This window comes from Phyllobates terribilis, unplaced genomic scaffold (genome assembly GCF_046119375.1).
Source record: "Phyllobates terribilis strain yellow unplaced genomic scaffold, ASM4611937v1 Scaffold_5__5_contigs__length_657084704, whole genome shotgun sequence".
NCBI classification, from domain to species: domain Eukaryota; kingdom Metazoa; phylum Chordata; class Amphibia; order Anura; family Dendrobatidae; genus Phyllobates; species Phyllobates terribilis.
This window is the reverse complement of record NW_027362765.1, coordinates 612,530,786-612,547,176: the sequence shown is the minus strand read 5'-3', so window position 1 is coordinate 612,547,176 and position 16,391 is coordinate 612,530,786. Positions and strand designations below refer to the sequence as shown.

The 16,391-nt window shown below is 47.0% G+C and overlaps 1 protein-coding gene across 2 annotated transcripts in view; it reads right to left on the bottom strand.

Moving 5' to 3' along the window:
• ERLIN1 (ER lipid raft associated 1) overlaps positions 1-15,042 on the bottom strand; it is an 86,303-nt gene extending 71,261 nt beyond the window's left edge. Inside the window, exon 1 of one of the 2 annotated variants that reach the window (XM_073686088.1) lies at positions 14,888-15,042. The gene's annotated coding sequence lies outside the window, so the exon portion shown is untranslated. Of the gene's footprint in view, positions 1-14,773 lie in introns of both variants that reach the window. The other variant, XM_073686087.1, reaches the window with a different exon arrangement.
• Between the last annotated feature and the right edge of the window lie 1,349 nt (positions 15,043-16,391).

The following is a 16,391-nucleotide window of genomic DNA, read 5'->3' as shown; positions in this document are numbered from 1 at the left end:
GCAGCTGCTGACACTGCACTATTAAAGAAAATAAATATTCGCTCTTCTCCACTCCCATGGGCGTGGAGGAGTGAATATTCATTCTCTTTATCAGGGGGCACATGTGGTAGCTGCAGCAGCGGCTACTGCCTGTGCACAGCTCCTCTGTCGCCGCAACCCCTCTTCACCACACCGGTATATACCCGAGTATAAGCCAAGGGGGGCTTTTTCAGCATAAAAAAAAATGTGCTGAAAAAAATCTGCTTATACTCGAGTATATACGGTAATAATTTTATCATTTAATGAGCAGGATTAACTATGCTGACTCCCTTTTATACACTATAGGAGCCCTCCACGCGGCCGCCCCTATGCCCCCCTACATAGCCCGATATACAATATGTGCCCCACATAGCCCCCTATACAAAGCAGAAGCCCCCACATAGCTCCCCTATATACGAGTCCTCACATAGCTCCCCTACATACAGTATGAGCCCCCACATAGCCCCCTATATACAGTATGAACCCCTACATTCTAAATACAGACACATATCACACACACAAATACAACAACCCATGCCCACTTTGCCCCAGTTTCCACAATGCTCTGCTTCAGTATTTGGCGTATGCACTGACGCTCCGCACAGCAGAATGGTGGAATAAGGAGCCAGCGGCCCCTCCTCCACCTTTGTATTCACTACGCCATCCGGGCAAGGGCAGTGTTTTCGGTCCTTTGGCTGTTTCGATCAGCGAGACAAACCGTAACACCCTCAGGGCCGGTTGTGGCCAGCGGGCCATACTTTGCCAAGGTTTTTGATAATTGTCAGTCGTTTAATATCCTATTTAGATAGGCCGCTTATGATTCACACAGAATGATCAGTAATAGTCTGTTCTGTGCATATACGCTACTATTGATCTCCACAGCACATATCCTGTGTACCCAGGACACTATGCTACTGAAAATGACAATTTTTTTAAGCAATCCAAAAGATCATGTCATCTGATGAACGAGGATTTTTCTCATTTGTCACTGATTGGCAGTTTTCACATGGCACAATTATTGAGACAAAGGTTCATAGGACCAAATGTCTGATAATTGTGCTGTGTAAAATGCACACATAGATTAACTAAAGATACACCAGATTTAAAGGGGTATTCCCATCTCCAAGAACCTATCCCAATATGCAGTAGGTGCAATAATAATAATAATAATATTAGCAAATACCTCCAATCAGAAATGTAGTATAGTTTTTCTGATTTGCTATGATTATGCTATCTTTCCTCATGTGCAGGAATTGCAGGACCTTTGGTATCCATGGTTATGACCACTAGTAACTAACTGTCACTAGATCAGTGGTCGTAATCATGGATTGGAGGTACTTGCTAATATTACTACACCTACTACATATTGGGATAGGATATTGGAAATGGTAATAGCCCTTTAATCAATCAGCAGATACTAATAAGATTGATGCATTTTTCGAGTCTAAAAGTTAGACAGGTTTAGTTAATCAGCTCCATTGCATTTTATGTCACAGAATCCACTTTACATAAATGCCAAATATTCATGTTAAAAAGAGCTGTTGAGACAAAATAAATTCTTTCCCAGGTGACTTGATGTTGAAAAATTAGAAAACTCGTAAATACTCAGCTAACCAGGATCTAGTGCAGGCCGCTCTGTGGGCTGGCGAGAAGTGGAGACGATAAAGCTCAAACAACCACAGGGCAACTGCAGCGGTCACGAGACTTCAGTAACGAATCATCAGAAAAACATCTAAAGGATGTGCTGATTAAGTCATCTGACCACTGTAGCCAACCGTAGACCACTGTGGCAAGTGGCAGGTTACACTGTGACAACAATCTCCACTTTCTGTGCAGACCATAAAGTGCCTTTGCACTTTTTTTTTTTTTTTTTATTCCCTTTGCAAGCTATTATAATTTAAAGACTTGCTTTAATACCTTAACCCAAGGCATGGAATCAATGAATTTTGCCATCTTGACCTATGGAGTGCTGGCCGACGCAGCACACAATCTCAAAGCACAAACATAGCCCAGATATGTTCTATGGGATTCAGGTCAGGTGGCTGAATGGTTCATGGAAGCTTCCAAATGGCATTTTGTCTGTCAATCAATCTTCGGTCTTTTTGGGATTGTGTCAAGGAATTCTTGAAACTATTTTTAATCAACAGAGTGGAGGTTTTGTTCAGCATTCCACCGAAAAATATGGGAAGACAACATTTATGAAAACCTGCTTCTTGTGGAGAGCTTTGAGATGGTTTGCGAGACAGGTGGGTGAATATTCCACAAGTCAAAAGAGAAGAACCCATTGATTCCATAGCCCATCTGGTTAAGTCTTTGCAGTAAGCGGTGGGACAACTAAGCTTTAATGTGAATATTGGAAATTTGTATGAAATAAAAGAAGTCTAGAAATCAGAGCATTCGCTTACGGGTCATCTCCAAGTATGGAGTAAAAGGTGTGATCAGTCAATGAACAACAATGCACGCACTTGTCGTTGAGCGTTCGCTGTGATTGCTTTCCATTTAATGGGTTATAAATAGCTTGCAACAGCTGATTGTTTAAACTGTTAAGTTAAAGAAGCCCTCCTGTTAACTGTTTTTTTCTCTAAACCGGTGTAATTGTCAGTGTAGTGTAAGTGTGTTCATTTATTCACCGATCACCATCTTCTCCAGTGTCCAGCACCCTTTTGCTCTTCTTCTGAGTGATTTCACCACTTTCACTGCGCTCTGCATGACCCAGAAGTCCCTTTTACAATGTAAGTCTATGGAGCGTCAAAACAAGACTCAGAATGAGTCTCTATAGACTTACATTGTAAATGACTTCCAGCTCATGCATAGAGCACTGGAGAAGATGGAAATCGGTAAGTAACTTCCGTTTTTTCCTTCCCTTCTTCCAAGAGAAATAACTTATTTTTCTGTCTACATCGACGTATTAGGGCTTGTTTTTTGCTGGACAATTCTGGCTTTGATTTTTAGGAATTGTTTTTACGGCGTACATTGCGTGATAAAAATGATCCGACAATATGATTCTCCTCATAAGTACGATTACGTAGATACCAAATTTTTCCATTTGTTCACAAATCTGAAGAAAAAAAAATAGTTTTGGTTACGTCACCATTTTTCCCAAGACTCGTAACACTTACAATTTTTGGTCGATAGAGCCGTGTGTTGCTCATCTTTTGTGGGGTCTGTGCTTTTACTGATACCATTTTGGGATAGATATGACATTTTGATCGCTCCTTACAACATTTATTGCAGTGACTAAACAAACGAGTTTGAATTTTTGTTTTGTTTACTGATAGGGTTAAAGATTTTTACATTTTGATAGATTGGACTTTTCTGCACTTGGCAAAACCACATGTATTTTTTTATCTTATTTGTAATGGGGGTGATTTGAAGTTATGTTTATTTACTTTTCCCTGTATTTATTGTGCAAACAAGTGCTTGTGGCCAGGGACGGTGCATCTAACTGACGGCACACTGGGTTAATATAGTAGTAGCCGGGACCCAGTGTGAACACGTCCTCCAGACGCCGAAAATTGCGAGCCCTGGGTCAATCAGGGTTGACCCCACATTCTACAGCTCCTCCACCTCCTCTTCTTCAGCCTCCATCTCCGAAATAACCACATCAGTCGGAAGCTAGAAGCACTGCCTCGACCAAGCGGCAACAGGCTGTGCTGAAGCTAATATGCTTAGGGGACAAACCGCAAATCGCTACAGTTGTTGACAGCTGTAACAGAGCAGACAGATCTGTGGGTGTCACCGCTGAACCTACAGCCAGGCACTTTCATGTGTGACAATGGCCAGAACCTGGTGGTGGCTCTGAAGCTAGGCAAGCTCGCACACGTACCATACCAGGCCCATGTGCTCAACCTAGTGGTTCAGCGGTTTCGCAAAACCTACCCAGATCTGCCTGAGCTGCTTATGAAAGTATGCCACGTGTGAGCCCATTTCTGAAAGTCACCTACAGCTTCAACCGCCTTCGTCGTGCTTCAGCAGCGTTTGCAGCTTCCAGCTCACCGACTGGTGTGCGATATCACCACACCTTGGAACTTAACCTTGTATATGTTGGGAAGGATTTGTGAGAAGCAGAGGGCAGTTGTTGAGTGCCAGCTTCAAAACGCCAGTCGGTATTCAGGTCAGCCTCTGCACATAAGATCTGATGAGTGTGCATGGATGTCTGACATCTGTGCTGTCCTCCAGAACTTTGAGGACTCCAAGATGGTGAGCAGCAATGATGCCAAAATTAGCATCACCATCCCGCTTCTCTGTCTACTGAAACGCTCGCTGCTCACAATAAAAGAGGAAGCATTGCAGACTGAGCACGATGAGATGGAGCAAGGAACCATACAGGGTGACGCCACACAGCCCAGCCTCATCTCATCGCGGATTGGGTGATAATGAGGAGGAGGAATAGCAGGAGGAGAGCATGGACAGTCGTCCTCTTGGTCAGGACAGGGAAGTCTTGGCTGTTGGCAGTCTGGCACACATAGCTGAGTTTATGTTCCGTTGCCTTTCCCGTGACCCTCGCGCTGTACACATTTTGGGCAACAGTAATTACTGGTTGGTCACACTTCTAGATCCAAGCTACGAGGAGAACTTTTTATCTCTTCTTCTCGTGATGGAGAGGTCTAATAAAATGTTGCAGTACTAGAAGGCCCTTGTTGAGGAATTATTTAAAAAATTCCCATCTGATTACGCTGGGGCATAGGTCACAGTTCGTTGGACAACCAAGGAGTACAGGCAACGGAGAAACAAATATGATGCAGCAGAGGTAGGGGAACACTGTCAAAGGTATGGGACAGTTTTCTCAGACCTTCCCAGCGCCCAGGCCATGATGCGCAGGGTGCACTGACAAGGAGGGAAAAGTTTTGGAAAATGCTGAAGGAGTACCTTGCCAACCGTACCAACATCCTCCGTGGTTCCTCTGTGTCTTCTAACTATTGGGTATCCAAGCTGGACACGTGGCATGAACTGATTCAACGCCTTGGAGGTCCCAGCCTGCCCTGCCGCTAGCGTTTTGTCAGAGTGGGTTTTTAGTGCCGCCGCGGTATTATAACTGATAGGCGCATCCGTCTGTCAACTGAAAATGCTGACAGGCTGACTTATCAAAATGAACACGGGTCGGATTGGGCCAGACTTCTCAACTCCACCGAATGATAGCGGCGGAACAAACTCAAATCTAGTGTTTTTTTTGTTTTGTTTTTTGGGGGGAGGGGGTCTATTCCCATGCACCTCTTCACACTCAGATATGGGTGACCGTAATACAACGCCCGCAATTTTTTTTAAAGGGTCTTTATGATGCCCATAGGAAACTTTTTTAGAGGCCTACCTCTAAAATTCTGTATGTTATACAGTATGTTCATGTATACCCCCCAGGGGTAAATGTTTTTCAGCCCATGCACTTAGCATGGGCATTACCAGTACAGGAGACCCACTCCTTAACAATAGTAACAATTTTTTTTAATGTGGACCTTCTCTACGCCTCTTCAAAGGGGTATTGGAGTGCGTCCAAATTTTTGGCAGCCCTTGCAGTCACTGCATATGCAATAACAGTATAGGAGACCCCACTCCTTAATGGGAACAAAGCATAACCGGCTGACAATAGTGAGGGACGACTGCTGGCCTTGTAAAAGTAGGCTTTGTGACTTCCACAGTCCCGCCTTTATAAATGAAACAGGATGTGTATGATCATGTCTCACACACCACATGGCCATATAAAGGTAGTAAAATGTTAAAATTACTTTTACTGGTGAATGTATTTTTCACCGTTGAAAGCAATGCAAAAGTGCAAAAACGCATCAAAAACGCTACGTATGAACATAGGCCAAGGTGTAGAGGAGCATTTTTGGTTTTGGGTATTTATTTTGCCTTATATGCAAGTCATTACCCTGGAAAGAATGTTCCTTAACATTTTTTCAAGGAAAATCCATTTTGGCTTTGTTTTTGTATGTTTTATTGTGAGTCCGTAAAAGTGGCGTAATACTCTGACAACAGTGTTGACAGCAGTGACCTGGGAGTCAGAGATGCTTCCAGGGGTCTTCCCCATGCCATTTGCCTGTTTCCATCAATTTGACCAATTTTTAGGCCCTCTCCAGATCTGCGGTGGGGGGGGTTGTGCGCCGGAAAAATGCTCTGGTTTCCCATTGACTTACATTGGGCTCGTTGCTCGAGTCGAGCACCCGAGCATTACGGTTTGCTCAACCAGAGCATTTTAGTGCTCGCTCATCACTAATAGCGACACATCAGGTCATAACTGTCACAAAGTAGATATATGCCATAGTATTAAAAGTCTTTGTCACTCCCAAAGTGCAATTTAAACTACTCAGTTACCCTTATAAAACTCATACTTGTAGTACAGATTAATTTATTTGTATGAAAAAAAAAATAGCTTTTTTTTACACATATGCACATATGTAAATGATAATTCATCTGTGCACCCTAAGGCTATGTGCCCACCATGCAGAAATGCTCCGGATTTTTCCTGAGCGTTTCTGCATCTCCCCTGGCAGAAAAAACGCATGCGGATTGTACATGCGTTTTTCCAGCCAGGGACAAGCGGATGTGAAGCGTTCTTCACATGCATTTCCGCATGCAGGTTGACAAGCGCTTTCCAAGCGATTTTAGCATCACTTGGAAAGTGCTTGTCAACTTGGTCACACTATATAAATCCATGCAAACAGCATGGATTTATATAGTGTGACCGTAAAGAATGTTTAAAAATAAAAAAATAAATCTTTACTTACCTTCCGATGGCCCCCGGTGTCTTGCTTCCCTCCGTTCTCCCTTGCCGGCAGATCGCGGTACACTGAAGGACCTGCCGACGTCAGCGTCGCGTGACCCGTCACATGACTATGACGTCAGCGCAGGTCCTCCAGTCCATCGCAAGCTGCCGGCAAGGGAGGACGAGCGCAGCGCGGGCCGTCAGAAGGTAAGTATAACATTTATTTTTTATTTTATTCTTTTTTTTCACAGTTTCTATGGTACCCGAGTACGGAGGAGAGTCTCCTGTCCGCTAGACCTGGGTACCATCCGCACATTAGAACGCTTGGATTACGCATCTACATATACAGTGATGCGTAATCCATGCGGTCCAATGCAAGTCAATGGCGGCAAAAACGCAGCGCTTCCGCAAAATAATTGGTAGTGCTGCGTTTTTTTCCGCAATGATAATCTGCAGCGGAAATTTACGCAGCATGTGCACAGCACATGCGGATTATCATTGGGGAACATGGCAGGCCTTCTACCAAGCGTTTTTTAAGCGTTTCTGCAGCGTTTTTGCCGTTGCGGAAACGCTTAAAAAACGCATTGTGGGCACACAGCCTTAGTGTTGTAAGAGGCTTAGTTTACGGTTTCACTCCCTAAATGTTGGCATGTATTTTCTTCTAGCTTGATTTCCTTGGCCTTGCATACCACACTGATACTGAAAGAGTGGGCGCACAGTGTCATTATAGTCTATACTTCACACGTCTCTGTTTTTTTTTTTTTTGCAGACTGCTCACAAAAAAAAAAAAAAAAAACAGTGTCAGAAAATTACAGATATCAGTGTACTATAAGTTTGCTGTCCGTGATAACATTGTAATGTATAGGAGAAGTTTTATCATCTTTTATTTATCACTGCCGGTAAAAACTGACAAGCAGAGCAAACACTGAGGAAATTTTTTTTTCCTGCATACGTGAACAAAAATGGATGTCTGAGTCCTAAGGCCTCATTCAAGAGCCTGTGTTGTATCAGTTTTCTTTATACAGATACAACATGTACCCATTTAAATCTATAACACATTCCAAAAGACCAGAAGTAAAAGGCACTTAAAAAAATACAAAAAAATCTACAGATAAATGAAGTACTAAGCCCAACAGATAAATCTGAATGATTTTTATTAATAAATATGAAAAAAGTCAACATATTAAAAGTGGAAACCGATAGAGAAACTGCTATCTAGAGGTGACTCAAATAAATAATTACAACAAGTGTGGCACACCACCCAAAAACTCCCAACAAGGAATTAAGGTAAAGTGCTACTGCAGATGGTAAAAAGATATATGCTTGTAACAATAATTCCTTTAAACAAATACAAATTTCCCAAAAGGAAACCTTCTTTTACTTATATATGTATCATTTAGCATCAGTTAGGAAAATTATTTTACAGTTGCTAATAAAGTGCATTCTGCAAAAAAGACAAAGTGGTCATGTGACAATATGCCACTATACAATCCCCCCCCCCCCTGGAAGAAGCTTATGCGAAACGCGCGTCAGGGGTGTTATCTGATACAGTGAGGTTATACTCCCAGCACTGCCTTTCCTTTTTGATGCTTTATTTACCTTGATCTGCTTTGTATTCATTACACAGAGAACCCGCACATAGGAAACTAGTTGTATGCACCTTATCAGAGATTTTGAGTCTGCTCGGCATTGCAATTATTTGTATTTATTTGCCTCCATGCCACACCGCATTGATGCAGTAACTGATGCAATAGGAGACCCGACCAAGTATTGAGGGCATTTACTGAACATACATTTCAGTAGGGAAACATTTCTGATTTTAAAAACATTTTACAAGCTGTTGTTATAAAGTATTCTAATTTACTGAGATAACTTGTGTTTTCATTGGCTGTAAGCCATAATCATCAACATTAACAGAAATAAACACTTGAAATAGATCACTGTGTGTAATGACTCTATATAATATATGAGTTTCACTTTTTGTATTGAAGAACTGAAAGAAATTAACTTTTTGATGATATTCTAATTTAGCGAGAAGCACTTGTATGTATTTGTTCAAAGGAATTATTGTTACAAACATACAGTGGGGAAAATAAGTATTTGATACACTGCCGATTTTGCAAGTTTTCCCACCTACAATGCAAATTAATTATGTAAAAAATCATACAATGTGATTTTTTAGGATTTTTTTTTTATTTTTTAGATTCTGTCTCTCACAGGTGAAGTGTACCTACGATAAAAATTAAAGACCTCTCCATTCTTTGTAGGTGGGAAAACTTGTAAAATCAGCAGTGTATCAAATACGGTACTTATTTTCCTCACTGTATATCTTTTTACCATCTGCAGTAGCACTTTATCTTAATTCCTTGTTGGGAGTTTTTGGGTGGTGTGCCACACTTGTTGTAATTATTTATTTGAGTCACCTCTACATAGCAGTTATCCTGTATCCAGTTTTAATATGGTTTCCTTTTTTTACTATTCATTCCAAATAAAAATCAATGAATTTTATCCGTTGGGCTTAGTACTTCATTTATCTGTAGTTTTTTTTTTTTTTCATTAAAATCTATGCTGCTGTTCACAATTCCATGTTTTTCACAACCATGTGCCCATAAAAAACACAGAGACATGTCTGTTTTTCTCCAGCAGAACAGATTACAAGGGCTAAAGTCTGAGTCAGAGAAAAACACATACAGCACACAGATGGCACCAATGTACAATCAGCGTGCTGTATCTATTTAACATTGTAATGTATAGGAGGAGCTTTGTCATTTATTTCTTTATCCGTCCATGAAAAACACTGATGACACTGACGGTAAAAATGGACACATGAGCCACACACTGATGCCAAAATCTGATGACACTGGTACCAATTTTTTATGTACGTGTTTAGACACGGAGGTGCGAATGAAGCCTAAGGGGAAATGTGCGGCGTGTCGCTTGAGTGAGCAAAATGGTGCACGGAGCCCTTGGCCACACTATGGATGCCTCATAAAAATTAACGTTTTTCAGTTCAACTAAAGAGCTAAAATCCACATTGCAGGCACAAATTTAATAGGAGCTAGTACGGATAGTTTACATCATCTTTGCCCCTGAAAACCCAATTAAATTTCCAGCACAGAGTCTATGTACTATCTAGGAACGTGCGACAACAGTGGACTTTGAGGATAATTCACTACGGAGGGCCCAACCAACAGGCCAGAGGTCTACTGGTGGGAACCCACTGACACTACAAACAGGCCAGAGGTTTACTGGTGGGAGCCCACTGACACTACAAACAGGCCAGAGGTTTACTAGTAGGGACCCACTGACACTACAAACCCGCCAGAGGTTTACTAGTAGGGACCCACTGACACTACAAACCCGCCAGAGGTTTACTGGTGGGGACTAGAGATGAGTGAACATTTCAATGTTGGGTTCGGAAATGTTCGCCGAATATTTAGACATTCGCCGATTTTATTTGTCGAATGTTCATCGAACATTGCCGAACGCCATAGGATTCAATAGGGGGACAAAAAAAAAAAAAAAAACATATACAACACCTTCAAACGGACCCAAAAGCTGCCAAAACACATTCAATTAGGAGTAGACACCCGGAAAGTGTCATCAATTGACCCAGAGTACAAGTAATATAATTATTATTACAGCGACATTTATTCCGTGGCACTTTACATGTCAAAAGGGCTCACCGACTAGTACAAGAGGAGAGAGGACCCTGCCCGCGATGGCACACAATGTACAAGGAATGGGTGAGGGTACAGTAGGTGAGGGTACAGCTAGTCGTGCAGCGGTATGCTGGAGCGAGGCTTACCGCAGATTATACGCTTGTCACAAGAAGTGGGTCTTCAGCTTCCTTTTCAAGGTTTCCACGGTAGGCAACACAGTCTGATGTGTTGGGAATACAGCGTTACACAGTAGGTGAGATGCATGGGACAAATCTTACATGTGATTGTGACAAGAAGAGATAAGAGGGAAGTAGAGAAGGAGATCTTGGAAGGATGGGAGGTTGCGTGCAGGTAACTAGTACAGGGAGAATAGGTCAAACATGTATGGAGGAGACAGGTTTTCGATGGCTTGGTATGCCAAAGTCAGGCTTTTCAACTGGAGTCTCTGGGAAACAGGGAGCCAGTGCAGAGATTGACAGAGGGGAGAGGCCTGGGAATAGCAGGGTGACAGGTGGATTAATCAGCCAGCACAGTTTAGGATTGATTGGAGGGGTGCGAGAGTGGTAGAAGGGAGGCCACAGAGCAGGAGCTTGTAGTAGTAGAGGCGGGAGATGATGAGGGCATGCACTAGTGTTTAACTAGATTCATGGTTGAGGAATGCGCGGATCCCCGAGATACTTTGGAGTTGGAGTCAGCAGCAAGTGGAAAGGGCTTGGATCTGACATTTGAAGGACAGATCAGAGTCAAGCTTGCAGGACTGGGGAGAGTGGGCAGCCATTCACTTTGATGGATAGGTCAGTTGGGGGGGATGAATGAGATTGTGGAAAGATGATGCATTCTGTTTTCTCAATGTTAATTTTTACAAATCTAGCAAATTTGTGGGATTCTGGTTAAAGAGGTGATATCAGGTTCAGAGAGGTAGATCTGGGTGTCATCAGCGCAGAGGTGATACTGAAAGCCGTGAGACTATGAGCTGTTCCAGGCTGAAGGTGTACATGAAGGAGAGCCTGGGTCCTAGAACTGAACCTTGAGGGACACCGACACATAGGGGGTCAGATGAGGAGGTGGTGTGTGAGTGGAAGACAACGTTCTGTTGGTTAGGTATGAAAAGATCCAAGACAGGGCCAAGTCTGTGATGCCGAGAGATGAGAGTCTGTTTTAATAGGGTATGGTCTATTGTGTCGAAGGCAGATGACAGGTTTAAGAGGAGGGAGACAGAGTAGTCTTGCTCGGATTTGGCAGTTAGTAGGTCGTTGGTGACTTTAGTCAGAGCAGTTTCAGTGGAATGGTGAAATCAGAAGCCAGTTTGTAAGCTGTCAATGAGGAAGGAGCAGAGGTGGGAGGACAGTTCAAAATAGACGTGTTGATCCAGTAGTTTGGAGGCATAGGGAAGAAGGGAGATGGGGCGATAGCTAAACATAGGATGCAGCACAGATTCATCTCAGCTAAAAGTCTAGACCCTTAGATCAGGAATAGGACATTTCATAACTTTCCCAAATTCTTATGAAAAAATATTCCCCACAAACTGCATTGAACTACTGTACCCAATTTATTATATATTTTAGGAGTTGGAGTCGGTCCATTTTATACCGTCTCCGACTACACCAAAATGGGCTCCGACTCCACAGCCCTGTCGCCAACCCCCCCTCGATCGCAGTGAACCACCCTCCCTTGGCACCCTGAGATGTCCCCTAGTGTATAACGTAACAGAAGAAAGTATTTTTTTATTGTGAATGAGGCCTGTATAACATACGAGATATTCTAACTAATTCAAACTGAGATATCCCCTGCTGTATAACGTTAGGAATCTAAGGAAGTATTTTTTGACTGTGGATGAGGCCTGTATAACAGACTATATGCTCCAAGATATTTCAAACTCAGATCTAGTCTGATGTATCATGTTAGCCACAGTAAAAAATAGGATTTATTTACCCTGCATAAGCTCTGCATACTGCTGAATTTCACCGCCACTAAAATAGTAGGTGGCTTTTAGCAGTGTATCACGTTTGCGACACAAAAAAATCTTGTGTGGACTCTGCCAGCCAACAGAAAAAATATATTTGTTTTACTGTGCATACAGCTGAAGTTCACCCACCAAAAAAAGACAAACTGGGCTAACACACCTTGCACTATCACATAAGCAATTGAAAAAAAAAGGGGTTTTGAGCTCTGCACTGACAAGCTCTGCAGACAGCTGAATTTCAATCCCACAAAATCAAAAAGTGGCCTACAAGGGCTTGCTTGCTTTATCACATTAGCAAGTGCAAAAATAGATTGAAGGTATACCCCTGTATGGAGCACAGACAGTACAACCGATGCACAACATTGTTCTATGCCATAGACCCTGCTCTTTCTGTCAGAATCTCAGTAATTGGTAACTGGTTGGGACCCGCTGACACTACATACACGCCAGGGGTCTAGTGGTGGGGACCCACTGGCACTACAAAACACGCCAGGGGTCTAGTGGTGGGGACCCACTGGCACTACTAACACGCCAGGGGTCTAGTGGTGGGGACCCACTGGCACTACTAACACGCCAGGGGTCTAGTGGTGGGGACCCACTGGCACTACTAACACGCCAGGGGTCTAGTGGTGGGGACCCACTGACACTACTAACACGCCAGGGGTCTAGTGGTGGGGACCCACTGACACTACTAACACGCCAGGGGTCTAGTGGTGGGGACCCACTGACACTACTAACACGCCAGGGGTCTAGTGGTGGGGACCCACTGACACTACTAACACGCCAGGGGTCTAGTGGTGGGGACCCACTGACACTACTAACACGCCAGGGGTCTAGTGGTGGGGACCCACTGACACTACATACACGCCAGGGGTCTAGTGGTAGGGACCCACTGACACTACTAACACGCCAGGGGTCTAGTGGTGGGGACCCACTGACACTGCTAACACGCCAGGGGTCTAGTGGTGGGGACCCACTGACACTGCTAACACGCCAGGGGTCTAGTGGTGGGGACCCACTGACACTGCTAACACGCCAGGGGTCTAGTGGTGGGGACCCACTGACACTGCTAACACGCCAGGGGTCTAGTGATGGGGACTCACTGACACTAACACGCCAGGGGTCTAGTGGTGGGGACCCACTGACACTACATACACGCCAGGGGTCTAGTGGTGGGGACCCACTGACACTACATACATGCCAGGGGTCTAGTGGTGGGGACCCACTAACACGCCAGGGGTCTACTGGTGGGGACCCACTGACACTACTAACACTCCGGGGGTCTAGTGGTGGGGACCCACTGACACTACTAACACGCCAGGGGTCTACTGGTGGGGACCCACTGACACGCCGGGGGTCTACTGGTGGGGACCCACTGACACTACATACACACCAGGGGTCTACTGCTGGGGACCTACTGACACGCCAGAGGTCTAGTGGTGGGAACCCACTGACACTACTAACACGCCAGGGGTCTACTGGTGGGGACCCACTGACACTACTAACACGCCGGGGGTCTACTGGTGGGGACCCACTGACACTACTAACACGCCGGGGGTCTACTGGTGGGGACCCACTGACACTACTAACACGCCGGGGGTCTACTGGTGGGGACCCACTGACACTACTAACACGCCGGGGGTCTACTGGTGGGGACCCACTGACACTACTAACACGCCGGGGGTCTACTGGTGGGGACCCACTGACACTACTAACACGCCGGGGGTCTACTGGTGGGGACCCACTGACACTACTAACACGCCGGGGGTCTACTGGTGGGGACCCACTGACACTACTAACACGCCGGGGGTCTACTGGTGGGGACCCACTGACACTACTAACACGCCGGGGGTCTACTGGTGGGGACCCACTGACACTACTAACACGCCAGGGGTCTACTGGTGGGGACCCACTGACACTACTAACACGCCGGGGGTCTACTGGTGGGGACCCACTGACACTACTAACACGCCGGGGGTCTAGTGGTGGGGACCCACTGACACTACTAACACGCCAGGGGTCTACTGGTGGGGACCCACTGACACTACTAACACGCCGGGGGTCTACTGGTGGGGACCCACTGACACTACTAACACGCCGGGGGTCTAGTGGTGGGGACCCATTGACACTACACTTAGAACTAGCACTACCATCACTAGATCTAGGGTCTCTTTGGCCGCTCTGCCACTGCTGGAGCATTACCCACATCGCAGTCAGATAAAGCAGAGTTGTGTCCCTGCCCCAGCTCACGTCTCGGAGACAGAGGCTCGTCCGCTATATAAGGGATTGTACAGCGAGAGCCGCCCCGGACACAACAGCAGCCTGCCCCCGTGTAAGCTCCGAGGGATTGGTCCAGTCACACACGCCGCCTACACAGGTCTATGCCCGATCCCGGACCCAACCACAGCTTCACACAGACGCTGCTCTCACCTCGCCCGCTTCGGCACTACTAATAGTCACACAACGCCTAGAAGTGGCGTCAGCAGAAAGGCGGCGACACATAGAACTCAGGGGAGTACCCAGGTCACTTCCACACAAACTCACCGGGGCTCACGCTCTCATACTAAGCGTCCCGGCGCACCTCCAGCTACGGAAGCTCTGGAGGGACCGTCTGTAACCATAGAAACGAGTTCCGGCCGCGGTCTACACGTCATTTCCAGGAGTGTAGTGTGAGCTTCGCCGAATAAAGCGCGCAGCGGCTGGCAGCCGGACTGTCCGGGATGAGCCCGCTAGACTGCCCATTAGGAGGAGGAGATCCCCCGGGGCCGGTAATCGGCCGGCTTGGTGCAGGGAGGCCAGACTGCCCATTAGGAGGAGGAGATCCCCCGGGGCCGGTAATCGGCCGGCTCGGTGCAGGGAAGCCAGACTGCCCATTAGGAGGAGGAGATCCCCCGGGGCCGGTAATCGGCCGGCTCGGTGCAGGGAAGCCAGACTGCCCATTAGGAGGAGGAGATCCCCCGGGGCCGGTAATCGGCCGGCTTGGTGCAGGGAGGCCAGACTGCCCATTAGGAGGAGGAGATCCCCCGGGGCCGGTAATCGGCCGGCTCCGTGCAGGAAGGCCAGACTGCCCATTAGGAGGAGGAGATCCCCCGGGGGCCGGTAATCGGCCGGCTTGGTGCAGGGAGGCCAGACTGCCCATTAGGAGGAGGAGATCCCCCGGGGGCCAGTAATCGGCCGGCTTGGTGCAGGGAGGCCAGACTGCCCATTAGGAGGAGGAGATCCCCCGGGGCCGGTAATCGGCCGGCTTGGTGCAGGGAGGCCAGACTGCCCATTAGGAGGAGGAGATCCCCCGGGGCCGGTAATCGGCCGGCTCGGTGCAGGGAAGCCAGACTGCCCATTAGGAGGAGGAGATCCCCCGGGGCCGGTAATCGGCCGGCTCGGTGCAGGGAAGCCAGACTGCCCATTAGGAGGAGGAGATCCCCCGGGGCCGGTAATCGGCCGGCTCCGTGCAGGAAGGCCAGACTGCCCATTAGGAGGAGGAGATCCCCCGGGGGCCGGTAATCGGCCGGCTTGGTGCAGGGAGGCCAGACTGCCCATTAGGAGGAGGAGATCCCCCGGGGGCCGGTAATCGGCCGGCTTGGTGCAGGGAGGCCAGACTGCCCATTAGGAGGAGGAGATCCCCCGGGGCCGGTAATCGGCCGGCTTGGTGCAGGGAGGCCAGACTGCCCATTAGGAGGAGGAGATCCCCCGGGGCCGGTAATCGGCCGGCTCGGTGCAGGGAAGCCAGACTGCCCATTAGGAGGAGGAGATCCCCCGGGGCCGGTAATCGGCCGGCTCGGTGCAGGGAAGCCAGACTGCCCATTAGGAGGAGGAGATCCCCCGGGGCCGGTAATCGGCCGGCTCCGTGCAGGAAGGCCAGACTGCCCATTAGGAGGAGGAGATCCCCCGGGGGCCGGTAATCGGCCGGCTTGGTGCAGGGAGGCCAGACTGCCCATTAGGAGGAGGAGATCCCCCGGGGGCCAGTAATCGGCCGGCTTGGTGCAGGGAGGCCAGACTGCCCATTAGGAGGAGGAGATCCCCCGGGGGCCAGTAATCGGCCAGCTCGGTG